Raw genomic sequence first — 20,889 nt, 5'->3', positions numbered from 1 at the left:
GAGGGAAAGTTATATTAACTATATATAATAACTAGAGATATGTACATACATTCACCTGCATATTTATGTGTGTATATACATACATTTATATATTTGTGTGTGTGTATATGAAATTAAAAACCTTTAGGGAGGAAAGGGTTTATTTAGCTTTTAGGTCATTATTATTTTAGTCCATTTTTATAGAAGTCAGGGCAGAACTTGAAAGCAGTAACAAGAGGCAGGAACTGAGGAAGAGATCACAGAGGAATGTTGCTTTCTGGCTTGCTCCCTATGATTTGCTCAGCCTGCTTTATTATCCAGTCCAGGGCCCCTGCCCAGGAGTAGCACTCTTCCTAGTGAGCTGTTCCTCCCACGTCAATCATTCGTAAGGAAAATACCCTAGAGATTTGTCTACAGACAATATGATGGCGTGCATTTTTTTCTTTCTGCTGAAGTTTCTTTTCCCAAACAACTTGTGTCAAATTGACAAAAAAATAACTAGGACAATTGATCCCTTGTGAATTTGACACACCAATACATTACCATTAAACCATAACCTTTCCTTTCTTATCCCCAGGATCTTACATTTATCATTATCACAGCATAAAACATAGTATAAATTTAGTTTCTTTTAAATATCCAAAATATATCTAAATATTCAAAGCCACTTAACATTGGACTTCTGTAAACTAAAAAATACATTACAGCTTCTTGTTACAGGATTTGGAATATAGCCGTGATTTGATCAGGATTCACAGTGTATCTGCAAAAGGAAATTTCTAAAAGCAGCACCCCTCCCTCATTTAACATATGAAAACTAGAAGTTCTACATCCTTAAATATCAATTGTAATAAACATTCCTGATTTTTGCTCCATGCAAACCCCTTCTACTTTATGAGTTTATCTGTCCCCATCAATGATGTTACATGATTTTTCTTAGGGGAATATAAAAGCACATCTGTTCACTGAAGATTAGGCATTGAAAGAACAAAGAAATAATTCCAACCATATCTAGATAGGTGGGTGAAGCAGTGGGTTTTAGGGGTTACTAATAGCAGTGTGAGTGAGGGGTACTTCCAGGAGCATGAGTGACTTCTTTAACAAAAAGTTCTTCCTCACCCGGGATGACAGTGATTCTTGAGATCGCCTCACTGGAGTCCCCTTCGCAGTGTCCCTGCAGCGTCCTTAGGCTTCCTTCTCCTCCCAGGAGAGAAAGTCTCAATCCAGAAGGAACAGCTGCATTTCCTTTTGTTTGTTTCTTCATTTTCTCCAATTCATAGTGAATTCTCATCTTTCTTTCTAACCAGTTACATCAGGAAGTCTTCTAGGCTGAACCTTAGAAATATACCCAGAATTCATCAGTTTTTTTTTTTTTTTTTTTTTTTTACCACCTTTATTCTCATTGCATGTAATTGGCTGCCTTATTTTCTCATTCATATATTTGGCAAGCCTTTCTACATTGTAGGCAGTTTTGGCTTAGCATCCTTGATAGTGATTCTTTTACTTCTTGCTGAAATTTTGACAGTGTCCAATTTAATTTGAAAATCCAATGTCCTGTGAAAATTGAGATCTACTACTTCCAGCATTGTTCCTGCACCTTCATTGCTCCTTCTCAAAAGTCACTGAGTTTTCCTTCTGCTGGAACTGTCCCCTGTCCCCATCCCTGCAGGCTTCACCCCTTCACTTCCTTTATGCCTCGGCATAGATTCCACCCACCCCTAGATGGTCCATACCATGTTGTTTGATCCTTCAATCTATTACTGTCTTTTTCATATCCAATCCCTGTTAGTTTGTGTTTTCCAAAGTCCTTGCTGTTGTCTGCTACAGTATGTAAGTTGCCTGTTTATAATAGTGAAGCTCTGCTAAGAAAGGATCATTGTCTGTTTTGTCAAGTGAGTAATGACTAAGTGCTGATGGAAGGAGTGAGCGTAGAGTGTTTTTATCTTAATTTAAACTTTCGCTTTTCTGTGACATTTGAGATGACTGTGCTGGTCTTTTTTAAGGTTTATAATCTATTAATATTGATTGTTATGGTATGATATATCTGATTTTAAAAATATACATGTGACTAAAAGGGAAAAACCTACTGTGAATTTCAACATAAGTAAAACATGACATTATGTAAGTCTGGAATCTTTTCTGCATAAGAACTCTTAATAATTGACAGAACTTCTTATTAAGGAGTTTAAGCTAGATCTAAAAGCCAAATTATTCTTAATTGTGCCACAATAGATACTGGCTAACAAATGCTATGTGAGAACTATTTATTTGTTTGTTCGTTTATTTACTTGTTTGGTTTTCAATTTGTTCATTCATTATTTATTTATTTTGAGACAGAGTTTTAGTATGTAGTTGGACACACATAGGACTCGCTATATTGACCAGGGTGGCCTCCTGTGGGCTAGGGTTAAAGACTTGTACCTCTCTGCACAGCTGTTTTAAAATGTATTATACTTATTTGTTTGTGTGTGCACACATTTATGTGTTCACATGTACATGGCATGGCACATGCGTGGAGATCAGTGGACACCTTTGGGGAGCTGGTCTTCTTCCATCATCTGGTCCCAGGGATTGAACCTGGGTTGTCAGACTTGGAGACAAGTATCTTTACCCACTGAGCCATCTCACTGATCCAAGTTCTATTATTTAGATAAAAATTTAGTTACAGCAAATTTAGCAAGATAAAAGATAAAATTACAAATATTCAAAGTTTATGCTGTGTATTTGGAAATTCAAGATTACCCAAGTGGCCAACACTAGTTAGCATAATAGGAAATCATACAGAAGTATCACTTTGGAATACATCCAACAAGACCTAGAATACCAAAAAGAAAATTACAATTTTTTTTTTCTTCAAAGACTGTTAAAGAACCACAGTTGTTAGATAGTTTCCACTTACTAAACCATCAAAGAATTAGGGGTAGGAAGGATTACTAGATACTTTTATGTATTGTTTACAGCAGTTTCTTTTTAAGCTGGATTTTCATGTAAAAATAATAGTTGTTCAAATTTGAGAAATAAAATATCAAACAAGATACCAGTTTGGGATTAGTCACTGTTCTAGCAATCACAAGGCTTTGGGTCCCATCCCCAGGAATAGAACGGAAGCATAAAAGATGTCAGCGATTACAGCAGACAGAAATACCAAAGAAATCACGGTATTTTATTGATCCCATGAGATATCTGAGCTGAAAAGAAAGCATGTAGGTCATTTGTGGATAAAACAATTCTACAGTTCAAATGTAGGACTCTGTACATGCTAGGAAAGTACCCCCAAAATGAATTACTAAGGTAAGTAAGGTTCATTTTACTATAATTTATTTTATATTCTTCTCATGGTGCTGACAAAATACCTGCTAGGAAAACTCGTGATTTGAGAGCGTCTCAGTCCAGCATAGCAGGTGAAGGCATGGTGAAAGGATCCTGTGAGGAGACTCTCTAGTGTCTCCTTCAGGTTTCATTTTTAAAGGCCAGTCTCTAGTGACTTCACCCTGTTCATCAGGCCCACGTCCTTTAGATGCTAGAGCTTTCATACTTGTACTGTGTGCTGGGTGTGCAGCCTTCAGGACAAGAGCCCATGAGGGACACTTAAGAGTCAAACCATATTAGTGGTCATTAAGTGTTCATAAAACATAGTAAAAATTAAGGTTCTCATGCCCATTGTCACCCAAGTCAATCCACTGGAGTTTAATAGTTTTTACAGAAAAGACAAAACATTTAAACCTCTTTACAGATGATCCAGGAGAACGTGACTTTGTGATGAGGGCAGTCCTGTAAATAGGCAGTACAAAGTCAGCCAAACCATAATGAAGATGGGCAAGTTCTATTTCATGAAGTGGGCATCAGATCCAATGTGAAAATGGTTGTCTACTCTGGTAACATTTGTGCCACTATTATATCAATGGCTATGTCTTGTAAGGCCAGTCATTACTGTAGCTCTCAGGGTTCACATGTAGGTGAGATTGATATCTTTTCCTCTCCAGTACTGTGCATAGCACCTTCTAGTTCTGTAAAAGCCAGCCAGGAGAGATGAAGCTTCTAGGTCAGTTCCCACTTGATTTCTCCAAGTATATGATGCCTTCATCAATAGGGTCTTACTGTCAAGTTCTGCAGAGTACCCAAGAGCAGTGGGTAGTAGCCTGTAATTTTGGGGGGCTCTAAGGGACTCTGCTGGCCAACAATTCAAAGAGAAACAACCCATTCTTTATCCTGGGCTTCAAATAGACTCTCGTGGACCCAGACAATGTGCGTGCAAAGTATCATCTTCTCCTTTGTCTTTCTAGGACCAAGGGGAAATAAATAATAAAGGAAGAAAGAATAGGGATAGACCCTCTACCACAGTAAGGTAGACTTTTAAAAGAGGCCATGGCTTCAAGGAGAGTGCCCAGATTGTGAATGATCAAGAAAGTGGCCAGAGAGCACAGACTGAAGTGCCATACTGTGGTCCTTGAGCGTGAGAAACTTGGAGCTGGTTCAGACACTCATGGAGAAGTAGGAACAGGAGCAGTTTTGAGGCCGCTCACTGTTGCTGAACAGCGCAGGCTGGTCAAGCTGCTATAGGAACCACCTGCAACTCACAAAGCTTTGGCGAGCTGCACCTGGGAGGGAAGCATCTTTTCTCTTTGTAGGATCATTGCAAGATGATATACAGTGTCAACTGGTCCAGGAGGAATAATTTACGGTTGCAATTCTAAATATAGTCATAAAGCTGAGAACCTGCTTATCCTTACAATTTTTTTCTCTGCTTGATCCCTTAGAATGCCAATGTTATTCTCCATAAAAGTGATTTGAATTAAGGGTTTATGTTATTGTCTGTATTTGATAGACCAACCAAAAAATGTTTTCTTGGGGCTGGGGAGATGGCTCAGTGTGCGAAGCACCTGCCATACAAGCAGAAGGACTTGGCTTGACTCCTCAAAACCTATGTAAAAACCGAGTAGGACTTTGTGTTTGTATTCCCAGCACCGAGGGAACTGAGACCAGCAAATCCCTGGGTGGAGCTCACTGACCAAAGAGTCTAGCCTAATTGATGAGTTCAGCTGTAATGAAAGACCCTGTCTCAAAAAATAAGGTAGAGAGCAATTACAGAAGACCCCTCCCATTGATCCCTGTCCTCCACACACATCCACCACCTCTGTCCACTCGCCGCATTAGGAACACAAAGCCACACATGCAGAAAAGAGTTTTGAGTTAAAATGGTTGGAGGGGGAAGGGATGGTGAGATGAGATGGTTCTGTGGATAAAGGTGCTTCCCTTTCAACCCTAGTTAGAGTCTGTAGTTCATGCAGAGCAGAAAGAAGACAATCAGCACCCTAGGGTTACTCTCTAACCTCCACCTCCAGACTGTGGCACATGTGTGTGTACACACACACACACACACACCATAATAAATAAATAAATGAAACTTTAATGTTCTCCAGTTTCTTCCTTGTTCCTAAGAATTTCCTATCATAGTTCCATATCTTTCTCTACAGTACTCTTTTATAGCTACTGGAAGAAGTAAATTTAAACTGAAAAGAACCAGGCCAACGACAAAATAAACTCTGTAGAAAGCACAGCTAGTCCTGTTTGCATTTACTGATGAATGAATGATGGTAGGTGACGGTTGATCCTCATTTTGCATCTCTGTGCCTTAGCAAAGCCCTAGCCCTCACCTATTGCTTCAGAAGAATGTTAGTGATAAGGAATAATTAGTGATTTGTTAACAAGATTAAATCTTTGATTATAATGTACAATAGATACACAAATTCTATATTTAACTTTTATTTGCCTCTTAATTGCCATGGCCTGCTACAGGATATTTTATCAGGCTGGAGAAATGGTCCTATAATCCCTTATCCTTGGCCCCAGTGGACATTATGATGTATTTTCTCCCGCACAGAAAAGGCAGCGCCGTTCCATTACGTGTTGTAAAATGTTGCGGTGCCATCTATTTTAGCTGTGGTCGTCAGTTCACTGGGACAGCGTTCTGGGAATGGGGAACAAATAAAAGCGGCAAGCAGAGGATTTACTCATGTTTTTGTACTAAAGAGGGAATAATATTGGCAGGTAGAGAATTCTTTGGACTCTTAAGCACTGAAAGAGTTTCTGGCCAAGAGAAGGTAATGCATTAAACCCAAACCCATTTAAAATTCTGCTTTGTCTGGCTGACCATCATATTATGAGATCAGTCTGCTCCCAGTGTCTCCGGTGCCAGTTCTGTGACCTTCCCTTTGCCTCATGCAGCAGTTGGCTTGATTGAGCAGGTCACTGTGCTTCTGGGAAGAGCAGAGTTCTGGGCAGTAGCACAAGTCTTCAAATATTGATGTGGTTGCTCCCCAAGTACGGCGGTATTGCATACTTTTATGCAAAAAGTCATTTCAACTCTTTTCCATGCCAGAAGTCATAATGCTGAACCTACAGATTGTCCATCAAGGTAATATGGGTTACTATAGAGCTTACTTTTTCGATATTTATATAGTTCACATAGACATAATATGATGTTCGAAAGATGTAATAATTTTAGTGCTAAACTAAGATAGAAAAGTAACTACTTTTCTGTTTTGCATCTCCCTTACACCTGTCATCTAAGTGCACACACATGGAAAAGCCATGTCGCTATTCTGTTTCCCAAACCTAGGCAAGGGCTAGGAAAAGCGGTACGTATTAGCTTGTATTATATGTAATTGCCAGCTTGAAAGTCAAAGACCCAAATGGTGACAGTTTACATGACCCAACCTAACAATGTCATATCAGTTGTGCAATGGTCTGGGAGTGTACCAAATCAGTTACATATAAGCCTGCGCCCAGATTAACATCTGTGCAGCAAACGAACAGAACTGGCTCTCGGGGGGACAAGCTCATGAGTCATTAGAACTCCATCCATGCCGCAGTGGCATGAATCTGGTCACTATATTAACAGAACGTATTTTGCTCAGCAGATTATTCCCTGTGAGTCAAGTGTCTTATAGGCAGAATTATATAAATCCTCGTAGCGTAATTCTTCAGATTTTCTTATGTAGTTACCCTCTTGGCATGGCAAATAGCAGTTTATTTTTCTGACGTATAAGTATTAAAATCATTGTCATTGATGGTCTTATGTATTTATTAATGCCTTAGGTGGTAGTTGCTTGCTTTCAATGTGAATTTAAAAGGCAAATTTAAACCTTACTTAAAATAATAACAGAAAGTGTCTCATCAGCCATGAAGATTGTGTAGCTTTTATTGGTCTAGCTTACATCCTGTTAAATCTTGAAGATGTTCTTTCCTTTATGAGTATCTACCTGTGTTTGTTTCTGTGTGAGTGTGTGACATCTGTATAGATCTAGACTTACAGGTGATTGTAAGATACCTGATGCAGTGCTGGGAACTGTCGTCCCAGAACACACAGCCACTGAGCCATCTCCTCGCTTCCCATCATCCTCTTTTTTTTTTTTTAAGATAATACTTCTTTGTGGTGTTTGAGTTCTTTTATTTAAATTGTAATTAGTTTGATTGCATACTAATTCTCAATCCCTAGTATAGTATGTATTTTAAAGTTTCAATCTTTTGAGAAGCTTTGGATTTAAAGTGTTTTAGCACTTCTACTTAATTACTTCTAAACTTAATAACAATATTAGTGTGAGTTTGATGTAGTGAAGTCTTCCATAGCCTTTTCTTTAAAAAATAATTTATTGAGAATTTCATACATGCATACAATTTGTTTTAAGTAAGACCACTCCCTGTTCGCTCTCCTGCAATTTCTTCCCTATCCCACCACCACTCCTCTCCCAATTTCTCTCTCTCTCTCTCACTCTTCCTCTCCCTCCCTCCCTCCTTCCACCTCCCACCCTGGCCCCACACTGAATGTAGTGTCACATGCATGGGTATAAGGCCATCTGCTGGGACTTGGGTAGTCTCTCGGGGACCACACCCCTGAAGAAAACTAACTCTCCCTTTCCCAGCAACTACCAATTGCTACTAGCTCCTCAGCAAAGGGTCAGGGTCTTTTTAGCCTTCATTCAGAAGATACTGGGTAATTCTACATGAGACATTATAAATGTTTACCATTCATGTCGTGTGGAAAGTGGAAATCAAATGCAGTCATTCTAACTTTCTCCAGCTGGAAACTGGGATAAGGTATGTGGTTCTTTCCTGACCAAAAGGACGTAGCTAGGAAACAGAGTTTTGTCCTCGCTGAAGGGACTTGTTTAGGTGATTATACTTGATTTCCTGTAAGGCTGAGAAAGCTTCACTTGCAGTTATTCTTTTCAAGCTTCTTTCCTCAAAAGAGTCTTTCTTTGTGGATGGACTATGCAACAATAGAACACTGTAAAGTTTTGTTTTCTACAACAATAAGAGAATTGAACAAAGTAAGGAAGCTGAAATAAATATTAAATGAATACAAAATACTGACATAGGACTATTAAGATATTATAATAAGAAAGCACACAGATGGTATTATAAAGCTGTCTATTGCTTGGGCAGGAGGTGGAAGGCAGATTTGGTGAAGCAAAGACTTAGCACCAAATGAAGCTGAGACTTTGAAGTATATCTTTCCAAACCGTGGTGAAACTTGTGCATTATATGAGTTCCTTTTTGGATGGTAGGAAAGCTTTAGAAAGCATTGTTCTTCATTTCATCTATTTTTTAATTAATTTTTTTTTACTTTATTTGGGTAAAGCTAGAGAATAACTAATAGTGCTTCATTGGCAACTGAAAAGTTAAGAATATAATCTTTTTTCAATAGCAATGATACCTAGTTGAATTTTACTCATACTTATTGTGAAGAAACATGTCTCTGTGTTATATAAAATCATATAAGTGCTGAAAATGTAATTTGATGTGGAAATAATTCCATGCACAATGACTTTCAATTTAGAAGCAATTTATCAATTTCTATGAGCAGTATAAGCTATATTTACTTATTTACTTTAAAAACATGAGTACTTTATTTACTTTAAAAACATGAATAACACTTCAGTGAAGTCAAGCAGAAACATCAAATTCACTTTGATCCCAAGTTAAAAATGATACCAGGTTTGCTGGGGACATATACACTTCAATGTCATTTTAGTAATGATTTAAGGAATTACCTTGTTACTTTGGAAATGAGCAAGTAAGTGGAAATAAACATTTATTCTATGTTTTTATGGGAGTGTGCCTTGGTTTAATCAGTTGGCAGGGAGAGGAAATTCTGTCATGCCTTTAAAATATTTAAGAATGTTATTAATTTGTGAGTATATGTGAAAAAGAGATAGACAGAAAGACAGGGAACTGTATGTGTAGCAACCTGCGGAAGCCAGAAGAAGGTGTCAGATCCCCAGAAGCTGGAATTACAGGTGAGCTGCCCAATGTGGGTGCTGGGAACTGAACTCCTGAACTCTGATCCTCTGCCAAAACAAAAAGTGCTGAGCCATCTCTTCTGCCCCAGGAATTCTTTAGAATAGTGTTCTAGCCAATAAATTAAGATGGAATGATAAAATTTGGTTCTTTCCCCCCACAATGAATTAACAGACCTGGGCTATAGTTCCCAACCCCACCCTAAGACAGTCAGACAGCGTCCTAAACTTCTGCTGGAAGTGCATCATTCTTCAGGTGGAAGCTGCTCAACTGCTTTGTGGGAATACAGAGGTCAGAGCATTGGAAAACTGTTGGAAGCATGTGACCATCAGAGCCACACTTAAGGAAACTCCACGATAGATGGGAATTGACATAGGTAGAGGACAAACTATAAACTTACATGTATTTACGTTATAATTAGCGTAGATAAGTAGTGAAGGAAAGAATGAAGAAAAGGAGAAACAGAGGTGGGGTAGCAGGGAGGGGCACAGGAAAAAATGGATACAACTTAGCTCTGACACGCTACGAAGTTAAAGAATTGATTGTTATTCCAGACGTGATAATAGTTTTGTGGGTTGTTTTTTAATGCCTCAATCTTTAAGACAGACATGATGAAATATTTATAAGTGGGGTTTGTTGCAAAGTAACTCGAGGTGCTAGAGAGGAGGCCAAGAGTAGATCATTTTTAAGTCACATGAACTTTTTGCTCATAGTTTTGGAAGCTAGGAAGTTCACCATCGAAGTGCCAGAAGGCTTGCTATATTATGAGGACTTGTACCTCATAGATAGCACTTTCTGCTCGACATCGTCGTATGACAGAAAAGTTGAACAGGTTATTTGAGGTCTATATAATACCAGTAGTAATGACATAATCTCCTCTCAAAGTCTCGGATTCTTTATGCTTTTACTTGGGGTATTTGATTTCAGCATAGGAACTCTATGGGACAGAGACTTTCGGATTATAGCATCTTCTCAGGTGGAGAAGTGCTGTTTGTGTAGCATCTTCACAGATGGACAGTGTGTTGTCATCTATACAGGTGAATGGTGTGCTCTGTGCACATCTACACAGGTGGACAGTGTACTCTGTGCACATCTACACAGGTGGACAGTGTGCTCTGTGCACATCTATACAGGTGAATGGTGTGCTCTGTGCACATCTACACAGGTGGACAGTGTACTCTGTGCACATCTACACAGGTGGACAGTGTACTCTGTGCACATCTACACAGGTGGACAGTGTACTCTGTGCACATCTACACAGGTGGACAGTGTGCTGTGTGCACACCTACACAGGTGGACAGTGTGCTCTGCACATCCACACATGTGGACAGTGTGCTATGTACACATCTACACAGGTGGACAGTGTGCTATGTACACATCTACACAGGTGGACAGTGTACTCTGTGCACATCTACCCAGGTGGACAGTGTGCTATGTACACATCTACACAGGTGGAGAGTGTGCTGTGTGCACATCTACACATGTGGACAGTGGCTATGTGCACATCTACACAAGTGGACAGTGTGCTATGTGCACATCTACACAGGTGGGCAGTGTGCTCTGTGCACATCTACCCAGGTGGGCAGTGTGCTATGTGCACATCTACACATGTGGACAGTGGCTATGTGCACATCTACACAGGTGGGCAGTGTGCTATCTATGTAGTATGTATGCAGGTAAACAGTGTGCTGTCTCTGTAGTGTCTACACAGCGGACAGTACGCTGTTTGCAGAGTCTTTGTTTCTCTTAGTAACCATGAAATCTCCTTGTTGCTTTGGGGGACACACGTATTCTTTTTTTCTGCCTCTGTAAGTTTTATGAGTGCGCACTTGACTGGTACAGTTTGATTCTTTCCATAACTGAAACAGGGCTTGTGCTGAGCCCCTGTACTGTCTCAGAGCAGAATTGATCTCGTTTTCACATTTGATTCACCCTCTACAGATTTTGAAAGGAAGAAAAATGGCATTGCTAGCTCACTTTAACTAGGCCAGAGTTAATAAGGGCAAGCTGGAAACTAGTTGTTGTGATACTGCTGCCTTTTCCTGCCTTGTTTGGATGTGTGAATGCAGCGGGTTTCAGGTGAACAGCCTCCAGCATCCTGGAGGAGTTCTGACGAAGGCTTCCACTCTTCATACATGTGGGAAGGAGTCGGTACTTGACTGTTAAGATCTAGTATATTGCTGTCAGGAGAGAACTTCAAGGTGTATTTCATCTGAAGTTTCAAACATAAAACCTCTTTGCAGATAGCATCCAAAATTGTAAGATATAACCTAGATAATACGTTTTGTTTAGGTATGTGAACAGCATACCTACTTTGAACAGAACTTAGGATTCCAAGTCAGAAAATTTCATTCATTCTGGCAGTACCAATAGTGTGTTGTTTATGGTTTCTGGCAACGAATTTCTTTTATCACCCCCTACCCCCAAAATTAAACTAGTATTATATTCCTCAAAAAACTATTTCCAGAATTAAATGAAATAGCACATGTGAATACACAGCCTGTGTCTGCTGTCAGGGAGCAAATACAGATTTCCTTTGTGCATCTTTCAGCCTGACTTCCAGTTTACGGTTGTTTCCTCACTGTTCGCTGAAATGGTCTGTGGCGCCTTAAAAAGGATTAATGTCCAAGTTTTGCACTTAAAAAAAATCCTCTTTGAAATATAAGAATAGTTGTAACGAATTTCTCTATGTTTGAAAAAATTTAAAAATGGTCTAAATGATTAAAATGAGGCGATGGAAGGAGAGGAGTATGACCTATAAAAGCCTGACCTCTGTTTGCAGGCCGTGCGTTATCTTACTGAGTACTACTGTCAACTCAAGAAACAGGTCTCATCCAGATAAGTGTCTTAATAGATGAAAAGATCTATTTACCAGGGCTCACCTCCAGTTACCTTGGCGCTCTCTGCTTTACCCATAGTTTTTTAGCCTGTAGGGAGATGAAGGTAGGATTTTCCTTCTAATTGGAAGCAGGCCGAGGAGGAAGGTGTGGAGTGAGAGAAAGTACTTGAATTTTCTGAAGTACGTTGTGATTTTCATGGACCTGTGTCCTCCCCCCCCCCATTGTGATGCCTTCACCCTGACATTTTAAACTATGGCTTGGTGCTGTATATTATTCTCAGGTCTGTGAGAACAGCAAGAATGATGCAGCGCTATTGCTTTGTTATACATTCCAGTATAAGAACAAATTCAATTAAATGATGCAGCGCTATTGCTCTGTTATACATTCCAGTATATGAACACATGATTTGGTGGTATGAAATTAAATCATGGTGTAAAGCATTAGCAATATTTTGTGGTCTTATTTTTTTATTACTGATCCCAGGTGATTTAGAAGGATTTGGGTGTGTGTGTGTAACAAGCAAGTATTGTAGCCTGTTTAAGGTTTTACTTAGCTGTCAATGATAGTGAAATAACAGAAAAATAAATTTCTTAGTTTTACTTACACTGCTACTTCCTTCATGTCTATTAAAAATAAAGATTGGATTATAGTGATATTTTGTTATGTTGAAGAATTAACTGATGCAAATTAATCTGTTGCTGTTTTGCAGATTTAGTGAAAAAAGCTATATTTGAAAAAATGTTTTTAACGTTAAAATTATACATTAGCCAATACAGTATGAAGCATCTAATTGCTTCCTGTCCCTTCCAAAATTACTCAGCCTGAAAAGATAGCACATATTGATTTACTGTATAGTAAATGTTCAATTGTCTCTTTCCTCTAAAACACACACACACACACACCACTCACATACTACACTTCAGGGAACTGCACATCAAACCCTTGCTCTCATCAACCATCACCAAATAAGGAGGCAATAAATATCTTTAACCCCTGTAAAAGGAAATGGCATTAGACACACAAAGTGGACAACAGCAGCAGTGTGAGCTTCACATATAAGGTCCCTGTTTGCTTTTATGAACAAAATTCAAACCAATTTCCCAAGACAAACCCCATCTCGCAACAGTGATTTGTCAGTCTGTTTATATGCACACGTAACAGTGTCTGCTTCACAGTTGCCTGTATATTCTGTGATAAGCAATGTCAACATGTTGCATCTGCTTGATAATGTTTTTAGAAATACACATAAGTATTGTGAGATTCCAGTTGTGCTTTCCCCATGGTTTTGCTTTTTTTCAGGACAGGGCCACTAAACCAGAGAAGGATATTTATTCACAGGATATGCTCTGGATTTACAACCGTATAAATTTCTCATCCTTCCTTGTGGTTTCCAGGCTGAACTGCTAGTTTTAGTCATCCTGAAGCTCACTTCGTAAAGCGAGTGAAAGGGCCCAGCAGCAGCATCTTAGAGAACTGCTCTAAGGCGGTCTGTGTAAGCGGCACTCTCCAGAAGTAACAGCGTGGGGCAGTTCTTCTTAAACGAGTGTAAATCATCTAGGATTTTTAGTCTGTGATGTTGGTTGCTTCAGGTATTTTTGAGATCGACATGACTTTTTCTTTGTTACAGCTTATGTTACTTGATACATTGCCGAGACTCCATCTATTAAAAAAAAATACAGAGAAACCAGGATATTTTAAAATACATTTGACCATCTCTATTTGAGCACCAATAGCCAAGGCTCGTTTAGATTTTCCCGGAGCTCTTGTAAGCACACTGACACCCTTGGCATCCTAGAGCAGTGGGTAGACTTGAGTAGGGAGCTGGTGTTTACTGGAGCGTTCCCATTAACATAGCCACCACTTCTGGGTTAGATAATGGACTCAAAGGTTAAGAGCAGAGGACTTCAACAGCTCCAATCAGCAGGGCCTTCCCAGGGCTAATTACCTCTTTACTGCGCTGACTCTAATGTGACATGTTTATTGCTTTAACTAACAACTCATTAGCTTAGTTGATGTTTTTGTCAATATTAATTCGTTCATTTAAGCCAAGTCAAAGCTTAAACAAAGATGTCCAGACTGAGAAACGGGCAGCCAAGTGACTTTTGTTTGCCCATCTTCCCCAACCCTTATTCACATTCAGTAAAATAAATGTGTAGAAAGGGAGCCGTTTAAAGTGCATGCATTGAGAAAGTCGGTGTTTGTCCTTTTCCCGGTACCTAGACCAATTCTGAACGGACTTGTATGCTGGCTTCAGTCTGCATGCCACAGCTTCCTTGGGCTTTAACAAATGCTGTGGGTACAGTCTTGGCTGTCTCCGCCATATACCCATGAGGGGTTAACCTGCAGCAGCTCTTTGTTCCAGCTCAGGATTTACTGTTGTTAGAAAAGAGATCAAGTAATTTTCATAAGACTTTATTCTTCACTTATACTCTCATCATAAGATTGCTTGCAAGGAGAGTATGACTTCCTTAATTATCTTGATTGAACTATTTAAAAGAAGATACTATTGTGATGTTATAATGGAGTATTTCACTCCTTCCGACTCTTTTTTCTTTCTTTCTTTCTTTCTTTCTTTCTTTCTTTCTTTCTTTCTTTTTTTTTTTTTTTTTTTTTGCGGATCTCTCCCTCCCTTTTGTTAACATTAGTAGTTTTATGAGAGATGATCATTGTTTGGTTTCATATGATTTTTTATTTTATATCTTTTAAATTTTATTTAATATGTTTGACTATTTGCACCCAAATATATGTATGGGCCGGCCCCTTGTATGTGCCTAGTGTTTGTGGTTGTCTCAAGAGGGGTTTTGGAACCCCTAGATCCTTGCAACTGGAGTTATGAATGGCTGTGAGTCACCATGTAGAGCCTATGAATCAAACCTGGATTCTCTAAAAGACCAACAAGAATTCTTATCCACTGAACCATCTCTCCAGCCCCTAGTTTCTTGTACTTTTAAATAATAGTTGGGTTCCTTAATATGTAAGATTTTCCCAGGTGGTATTGGTTGGGAAGGCTTGAAGGAGTCATGGGAAGCAGCCTAGGCTTGGCACAGTAAGAGGGTAGGAGAAACCTTTGGCAAAGGTGCAGCCTTGGTTGATCCCCAGAATTAAAGGAGTCATGGAGAGAAGTTTAGTTTTTGTATCACGTGGCAGGGATAGAGTCAAGTTGCAGTGGAGACCCCAGCATTTTGGAGATGCCAGTGCATGGAGCAACTACCAAGGACAGCATCAAGCGTGGAGTGGGAACTGGCTTGAGCAAACCATGTGTGCTTTGGATAGCAGAGCCAGAGAAGTGGAGCTGGTGAGACCTTTTGGAGCTCACAAGATCGTGAGCAAATCGCAGATATCTCACTTTGAGCCCTTTACACCATTGGATTTTGGTTTTGCTTTGATCTGACTGCAACTCTGTCCTGGCTCTTCCTTTTTGAAAGAAGTCTCTAACTTGTTTTTTATTTCATGTGAACCACAACTGAGTGACTGTAATTTTAAAGTAATTTTGGATATTTTGGAGAGGCTTACAGCATTACAAAAGACAGTGAATTTTTAAAAGATAACTTTTAAAGAGTTAGAATTTTTAAGAACTGTGTCTCTTAAAAGTTGAAATGCTTTTTATTGTGATATGATACAAATATGAGATCTTGGGAATAAACAAGAAAGGAATGGTAAAAAAAATAGTAGTTGGATTCTTATATATATTACAGTTGTGCAAATGGACAAAAGAACTGAGTATGTTCCTCAGATTGAGTAGTAACTTCAGAACTCTGGGATTTAATAGACAAGTCCCCTCCACCAGATGTTTAATAGCACCTGGATGAGAAAGGATCAAAGGGCAGTCCTGTGGCACCCAGACCTTGGTAAGGTGGGAAGGACAAGGGAAATCCATCCTGGAAAGGCCATTCTCTGCATTAAAGGCTAGAGCCTCACTCTGACTGCTCCTGAAAGCTGATGAGGTCCACAGATGGCTGATGAACGTGTGTACAGAACATAAACTCGAGTGCTTGCACTTACCCACCCTTCTCTACCAGTAGTAGGCTTCGTGGTCAACAAGTTATTATGAGTACTCATGGGAATCATCAGCACAGGAAGTAAAAATATTTTCATTTGGATATATTATATATTAATTATATATTATATATAATCTATATATTAAGTATCACCTTTCACTCTACTGAAACCATATTAACATCACCAATAACTTACACAGTGGCAAATCCCATTATCACATTTTAGCCTTTTTGTCAGTCAGTTGTCACTCGTGACCGTTCTAGCTCTGTTGGAACCTGAAACTTCCTTCTCATGGTTTCGAGGTAGCATCTACTCTCGCCTCTTTGGCCACTGACTCTGTTTTGGTATTTAAAAGTTCTCTTACATTTATGTTCATTCTTTGCGCAAATAAATGGTTGTTTTCCAGATTAAAATCTAGCCTTAGTTTTTATACCTAAACCCACATATCCAGGAATTCAGCTAACAACCCACCCTGTGAGGAGCGGAGCCAGCGGCTGTAAGGCACTTGGCAATTAAGATGTCTACATGCGATTGCCTTTCAAATATTCCGTGTTATAGTAAACCAGTCTCAAAGCCCTGTTGCCACTGGAAATCAGTACAGTGATTTGAGATGCCATGTCTTGGGCATGGGGTAGGGCTGCCTCTAAAGTTCTAGTTCTTGTCTTGTCCATTGGGCACCTTCAGGACTTACAGCTTAGGGCTGGTTCATTAATGTATTAGAGCCTGCCTTAAGTTTGTCATAGTAGAATTGCTTTGTGTGTGACTGGCTCCTTAACATACCTTATAACCATCACATTATTCCAAGGCACACATAATGGTTTCACTCATGGTCCTCACATACCCTCAGGTGTCCACAGTTGGGCTGGACGGATGGCTAGCACTTGCTGTACAGCATGATGTGCTGGACTCCCCAGAATGGACCTAAAAGCCAGGCCTGCTGACACACACCTATAATCCCAGCACTGGTGTATGGAGATGGAAGGCAAAGACAGAAATAGTCCTTAGAACCTTGTCTGCAGTTAAAACAATAGGAGACCCTGTCCCAAACAATGTGGAAGGTGAGCACCAAGGTTGTCCGTTGGCCTCCACATGTGTGTCATGGCACATACATGTACATAAACAATGCATACATATACAGAGAGAGGGGTAATGGGGAGAGAGGCAAAGAGAAATATCCAAAACTACACTAGATCGCTGTCCCCTGCATAAACAAACAGGCAGACAATGATCTTTCTGCTGTTAACTTGTTTTTGGTTTATGGCATTTGGTAAACTGTCATTCACATTAGTTGTTTGTGCCAGAATCCTTGGAATCCTACTTCCTCTCTGTCATGAAAATAGCTAAGCCCTAAATGAATCCCCTATGGTCTGCCATTAAAACAACTTTTAACCTCCACAATTCCTGCAGTTCTTGCTGGTCTGCTATCTTTTATTGAGTCTTTGGAAGCTTTTCCCATGTGGCCTTCCTAATGTCACCTTTTCCCCGACCATGTATAATGTGTTCTGTGCACAGCACCAGCTTTTTCCCACTGTGAAACAAGACAAGGCCACTCTGCTCCCCATATCCCCCAGAGTTCCTCATGGCACTTAGAGTAAAGCCCACATTTGAAGAACCCTGCACAGTCCGTTGTGTGACTTCTCCTATGCCCGCATGTCCTGCTGCTCCTCCCCCTGTTCACTGCCATGCAGCTACACTGAGGTTTTCACTGTCCCAGGCGTCCTGGGCAGGCATTTTCCTCAGACCTTTTGTGCTTCTCCTAAAGCAGTCATGAATTTCTCTAACTCTGCTCAAGCTCCGAGCCATCTTCTTCCCTGCTCTTTCCCTCACTTCCTCGGCTGCTGTGCTTTGTTCTTCTGCCCAGCACTTGTAGTACTTGATGTATCTGTGGGGTCATCTGGCTCTTACAGAAGCATTGTAGAAGCCTAAAATTTGGGACGGGAAGTAGTACCTGGCTCATTTCCTGCCCTCAGTGAGACTGCTCATGAAAAGATAATTAGCTGTGAAGGGCATGAACCAGCGCTTCATCAGTGGGGTCCCTTCCCTACCTCCTTCCTGCCCTCTCATCGATGAGTCCTACAGGAGCCCTTCACCTGCTGAGAGAAGAAGAAAGAAAAGTTTGGATTGGCCAACATTCAGTGGACTATAGATTTTTAAGAGGTCTCTGATCTTGTAAACATCCACTTCTGTTCTTCATTGATGACCCACAACTTCTCAACCACTGGCCCTTTCTGCTTGTCTTAGGTGGAAGGCCATGTGCACTGGGCAGTACCCCTGTGTTGGTAGGATGGCCAGACTATCTCATATTTTAGTCTGTTGTCCAAAATGAGTTATACCAAAGCAAAATGGGACTGAATTCCCCTATGTGGTACAGCTTTGTTAATTTGACCTTCAGTAAGACAAGGACAAAATTGTACTTTATATCCAAAAGACCTTGAATTTATACTCTTCATTATAAGAAAGGAAACTAGTAACTATTTCAAAGTGGATCATTTAATCCTTTAATCAAAAGAAATGATGACTTATTTTTTACACTGTACGATTGCCTGGGAGTGTGTGTGTCTATTGTTTGGCTTATTTGTTTTTGAGACAAAGTCTTGTTATGTAACCCTGGCCAGGAACTCACAGAACTCCTCCTGCCTCTGCTTCCTAAGTCTGGTATTAAAGGCCTGTGCCTCCAGCACCTAGTTATTAAAGTGTTTCCTAATTATGCCATACTTACAATGAACACATATTAGCATCATTTTTTAATCATATTAAGTACCTGTGTGATGCAGTGTGTTGGAATCCCCAGAATGTGTGAAGCAAAGAAATAGAATTCTCTTGGCACTCTGCCGTCCCTGTTCTTTGATGGGCAAAGCAAGTGGGAAAAGGCTTCATTCACTAGGTTACACTTTGAAATAAGTGGCCAATCATTATTTATTCATTTTGCACTCATTGTAATGGCATAAATCATAATAAATTCATTTGGTTTAAAGTGTATATAATATTCCTTCCCTCAGGAATTTCCCTGTAATTGAGCTATTAATTAAAGTATTTTTTAAAAATGACCCCTTTTCCTTCTCTGCAGTTAGTGGACAGTTAGTGGCTGTTTCTTCATCCATGATTCCAAGTCTGCTAAATGAGGTTGTTGTAACTAGGACTGTTGCCCAGTATGGGAGGGAGCGGAGCAGAGATCATTATTATGTCTCCTTCCAGTAGCTATGATGGTAGTAGGGTTTGGTCTCTGAAGCCATGTAGAAAAATGCTGTGAAGTGTTAATCATGTTTTAAACCAATAAGAAAATATCATTTAATTTTCCCTTGCTGAAGTCTGATTTGATGCTGTGTTCAGTTTTAATTTTTAATTCTTGAATATTTTCTTTCTGGCTAATATTTTCCCATCAGTGTTGGTTGCGTACAACTGAAGCTTCTGCCATAAAACCCAGAGCTGCTCTGATTTTGATGCCTCCTCCCCTCTCTTACATTGTCCTCCCTTCTTCTGCAGCCTATAGTTACCCAGTGCAGCTGGCTCTTGCTGGCAGGGTGCGGACCGCTAGAGTGCTTATGGCAGTGAGTGCTAGACACAGCGTAGGTAAGCACAGGAGTCCTGTGAGCTCTTCAGGTTTCAAACAAGAAAGGATGATAAGTCTTGGGCAAAATTACCGTGAAAGGTTTGAAAAAATTACAAATGAGAGTCTGGGCAGAATGTCACTGGTTTCACACTTTTGCAAAGACCTTTTCTTGTTTAGTGACATTCTACACAAACTGAGCAGACCAGTACTATAGAATTAAGTTTCTGTCTTGGTGGGATCTGCTAAATTGGCTGTGGACATAAACACTCTGGTGATGTGCTATTGTGTGTAGCAGGCAGGGTGGGTATGTGGGGTGTGTGTATCCTATGTGGACTAAACAAGCTGGCTTTTCTACGTGCCTCTTGTGTTTGTGATGTGCTGTGTGGAACGGAAGGTCTCACTGTGAGGTTCAGTCAGTGGGCAAAAGTGAAACAGTAGTATATGGATGTTATTAAACAAACGATGATGAAAATAATACCTGATGTCCATAGAAGTGTATAGCTTAGCTATGTCTTTTCAGCTAATGAAACGTTTTCATGTACTATATATATAACATTGTTTAATAAATCGAGTCTGTGTTTTGTGATAAATACATGTTTCAGAATACAAATTCATTAAGCATCTCTGTAATATCATTACAGCACAAAGGCATTCATGTGCCTGTGAGCTATGATTTGTATATTTATTTTTGAAAAGCCATTGTAACTAGGGAGACAACTACAAAATATAAGCACTGTTGATTTTATTTATTTATTTTTGGTTTTTGTTGTTGTTTTGGGATTTTTATTTTTGATTGAATTGAAGTGAATTGAATGCTGTTCAGTTTCTGCTTGAATAGTATTCCTTGTGACAAGGCAATGAGGGGGCCACGCTGCCTCTTCTCAGCGCAGCACCTAGGGGCTCTGCTTGGCTTCCTGGTGTCAGCCCGTTCCTCAGTTTTAGTGTTTTACTGACAGAGCAAAGCATAAACGTTTTCTTGAGCCATTGCTCCTATAGCACTTTTCAAAATGATTAAGATTAAAGTTGATATCCTTCAAACACCAAGAAATAAGGTAAAATTGCACTAAAATATTAGCTATTGATATCACTGTTGGCTGTATGTTGACAGAATTTTCTCAACAGCCAGAGGCTCTGAGTTAATTGTGATTTATCCAGTGCTGGACTTCTGTATGTTCAGCTTTTATTTCGTTCTCCTGGGCTGAGTGCCTGGCTGAAGTTGGC

General features: G+C 39.8%; 1 protein-coding gene across 2 annotated transcripts in view; it reads left to right on the top strand.

Annotated features, from left to right (window-relative positions):
• The window catches only part of Wdr7 (WD repeat domain 7), a 273,057-nt gene that overhangs the window by 167,736 nt on the left and 84,432 nt on the right, over window positions 1–20,889 (top strand). The window lies entirely within an intron of this gene.

Source organism: Chionomys nivalis, chromosome 14 (genome assembly GCF_950005125.1).
Source record: "Chionomys nivalis chromosome 14, mChiNiv1.1, whole genome shotgun sequence".
Classification (NCBI taxonomy): domain Eukaryota; kingdom Metazoa; phylum Chordata; class Mammalia; order Rodentia; family Cricetidae; genus Chionomys; species Chionomys nivalis.
Note: the sequence above shows the minus strand (reverse complement) of the source record. Positions and strands in the feature narration are given on the sequence as shown.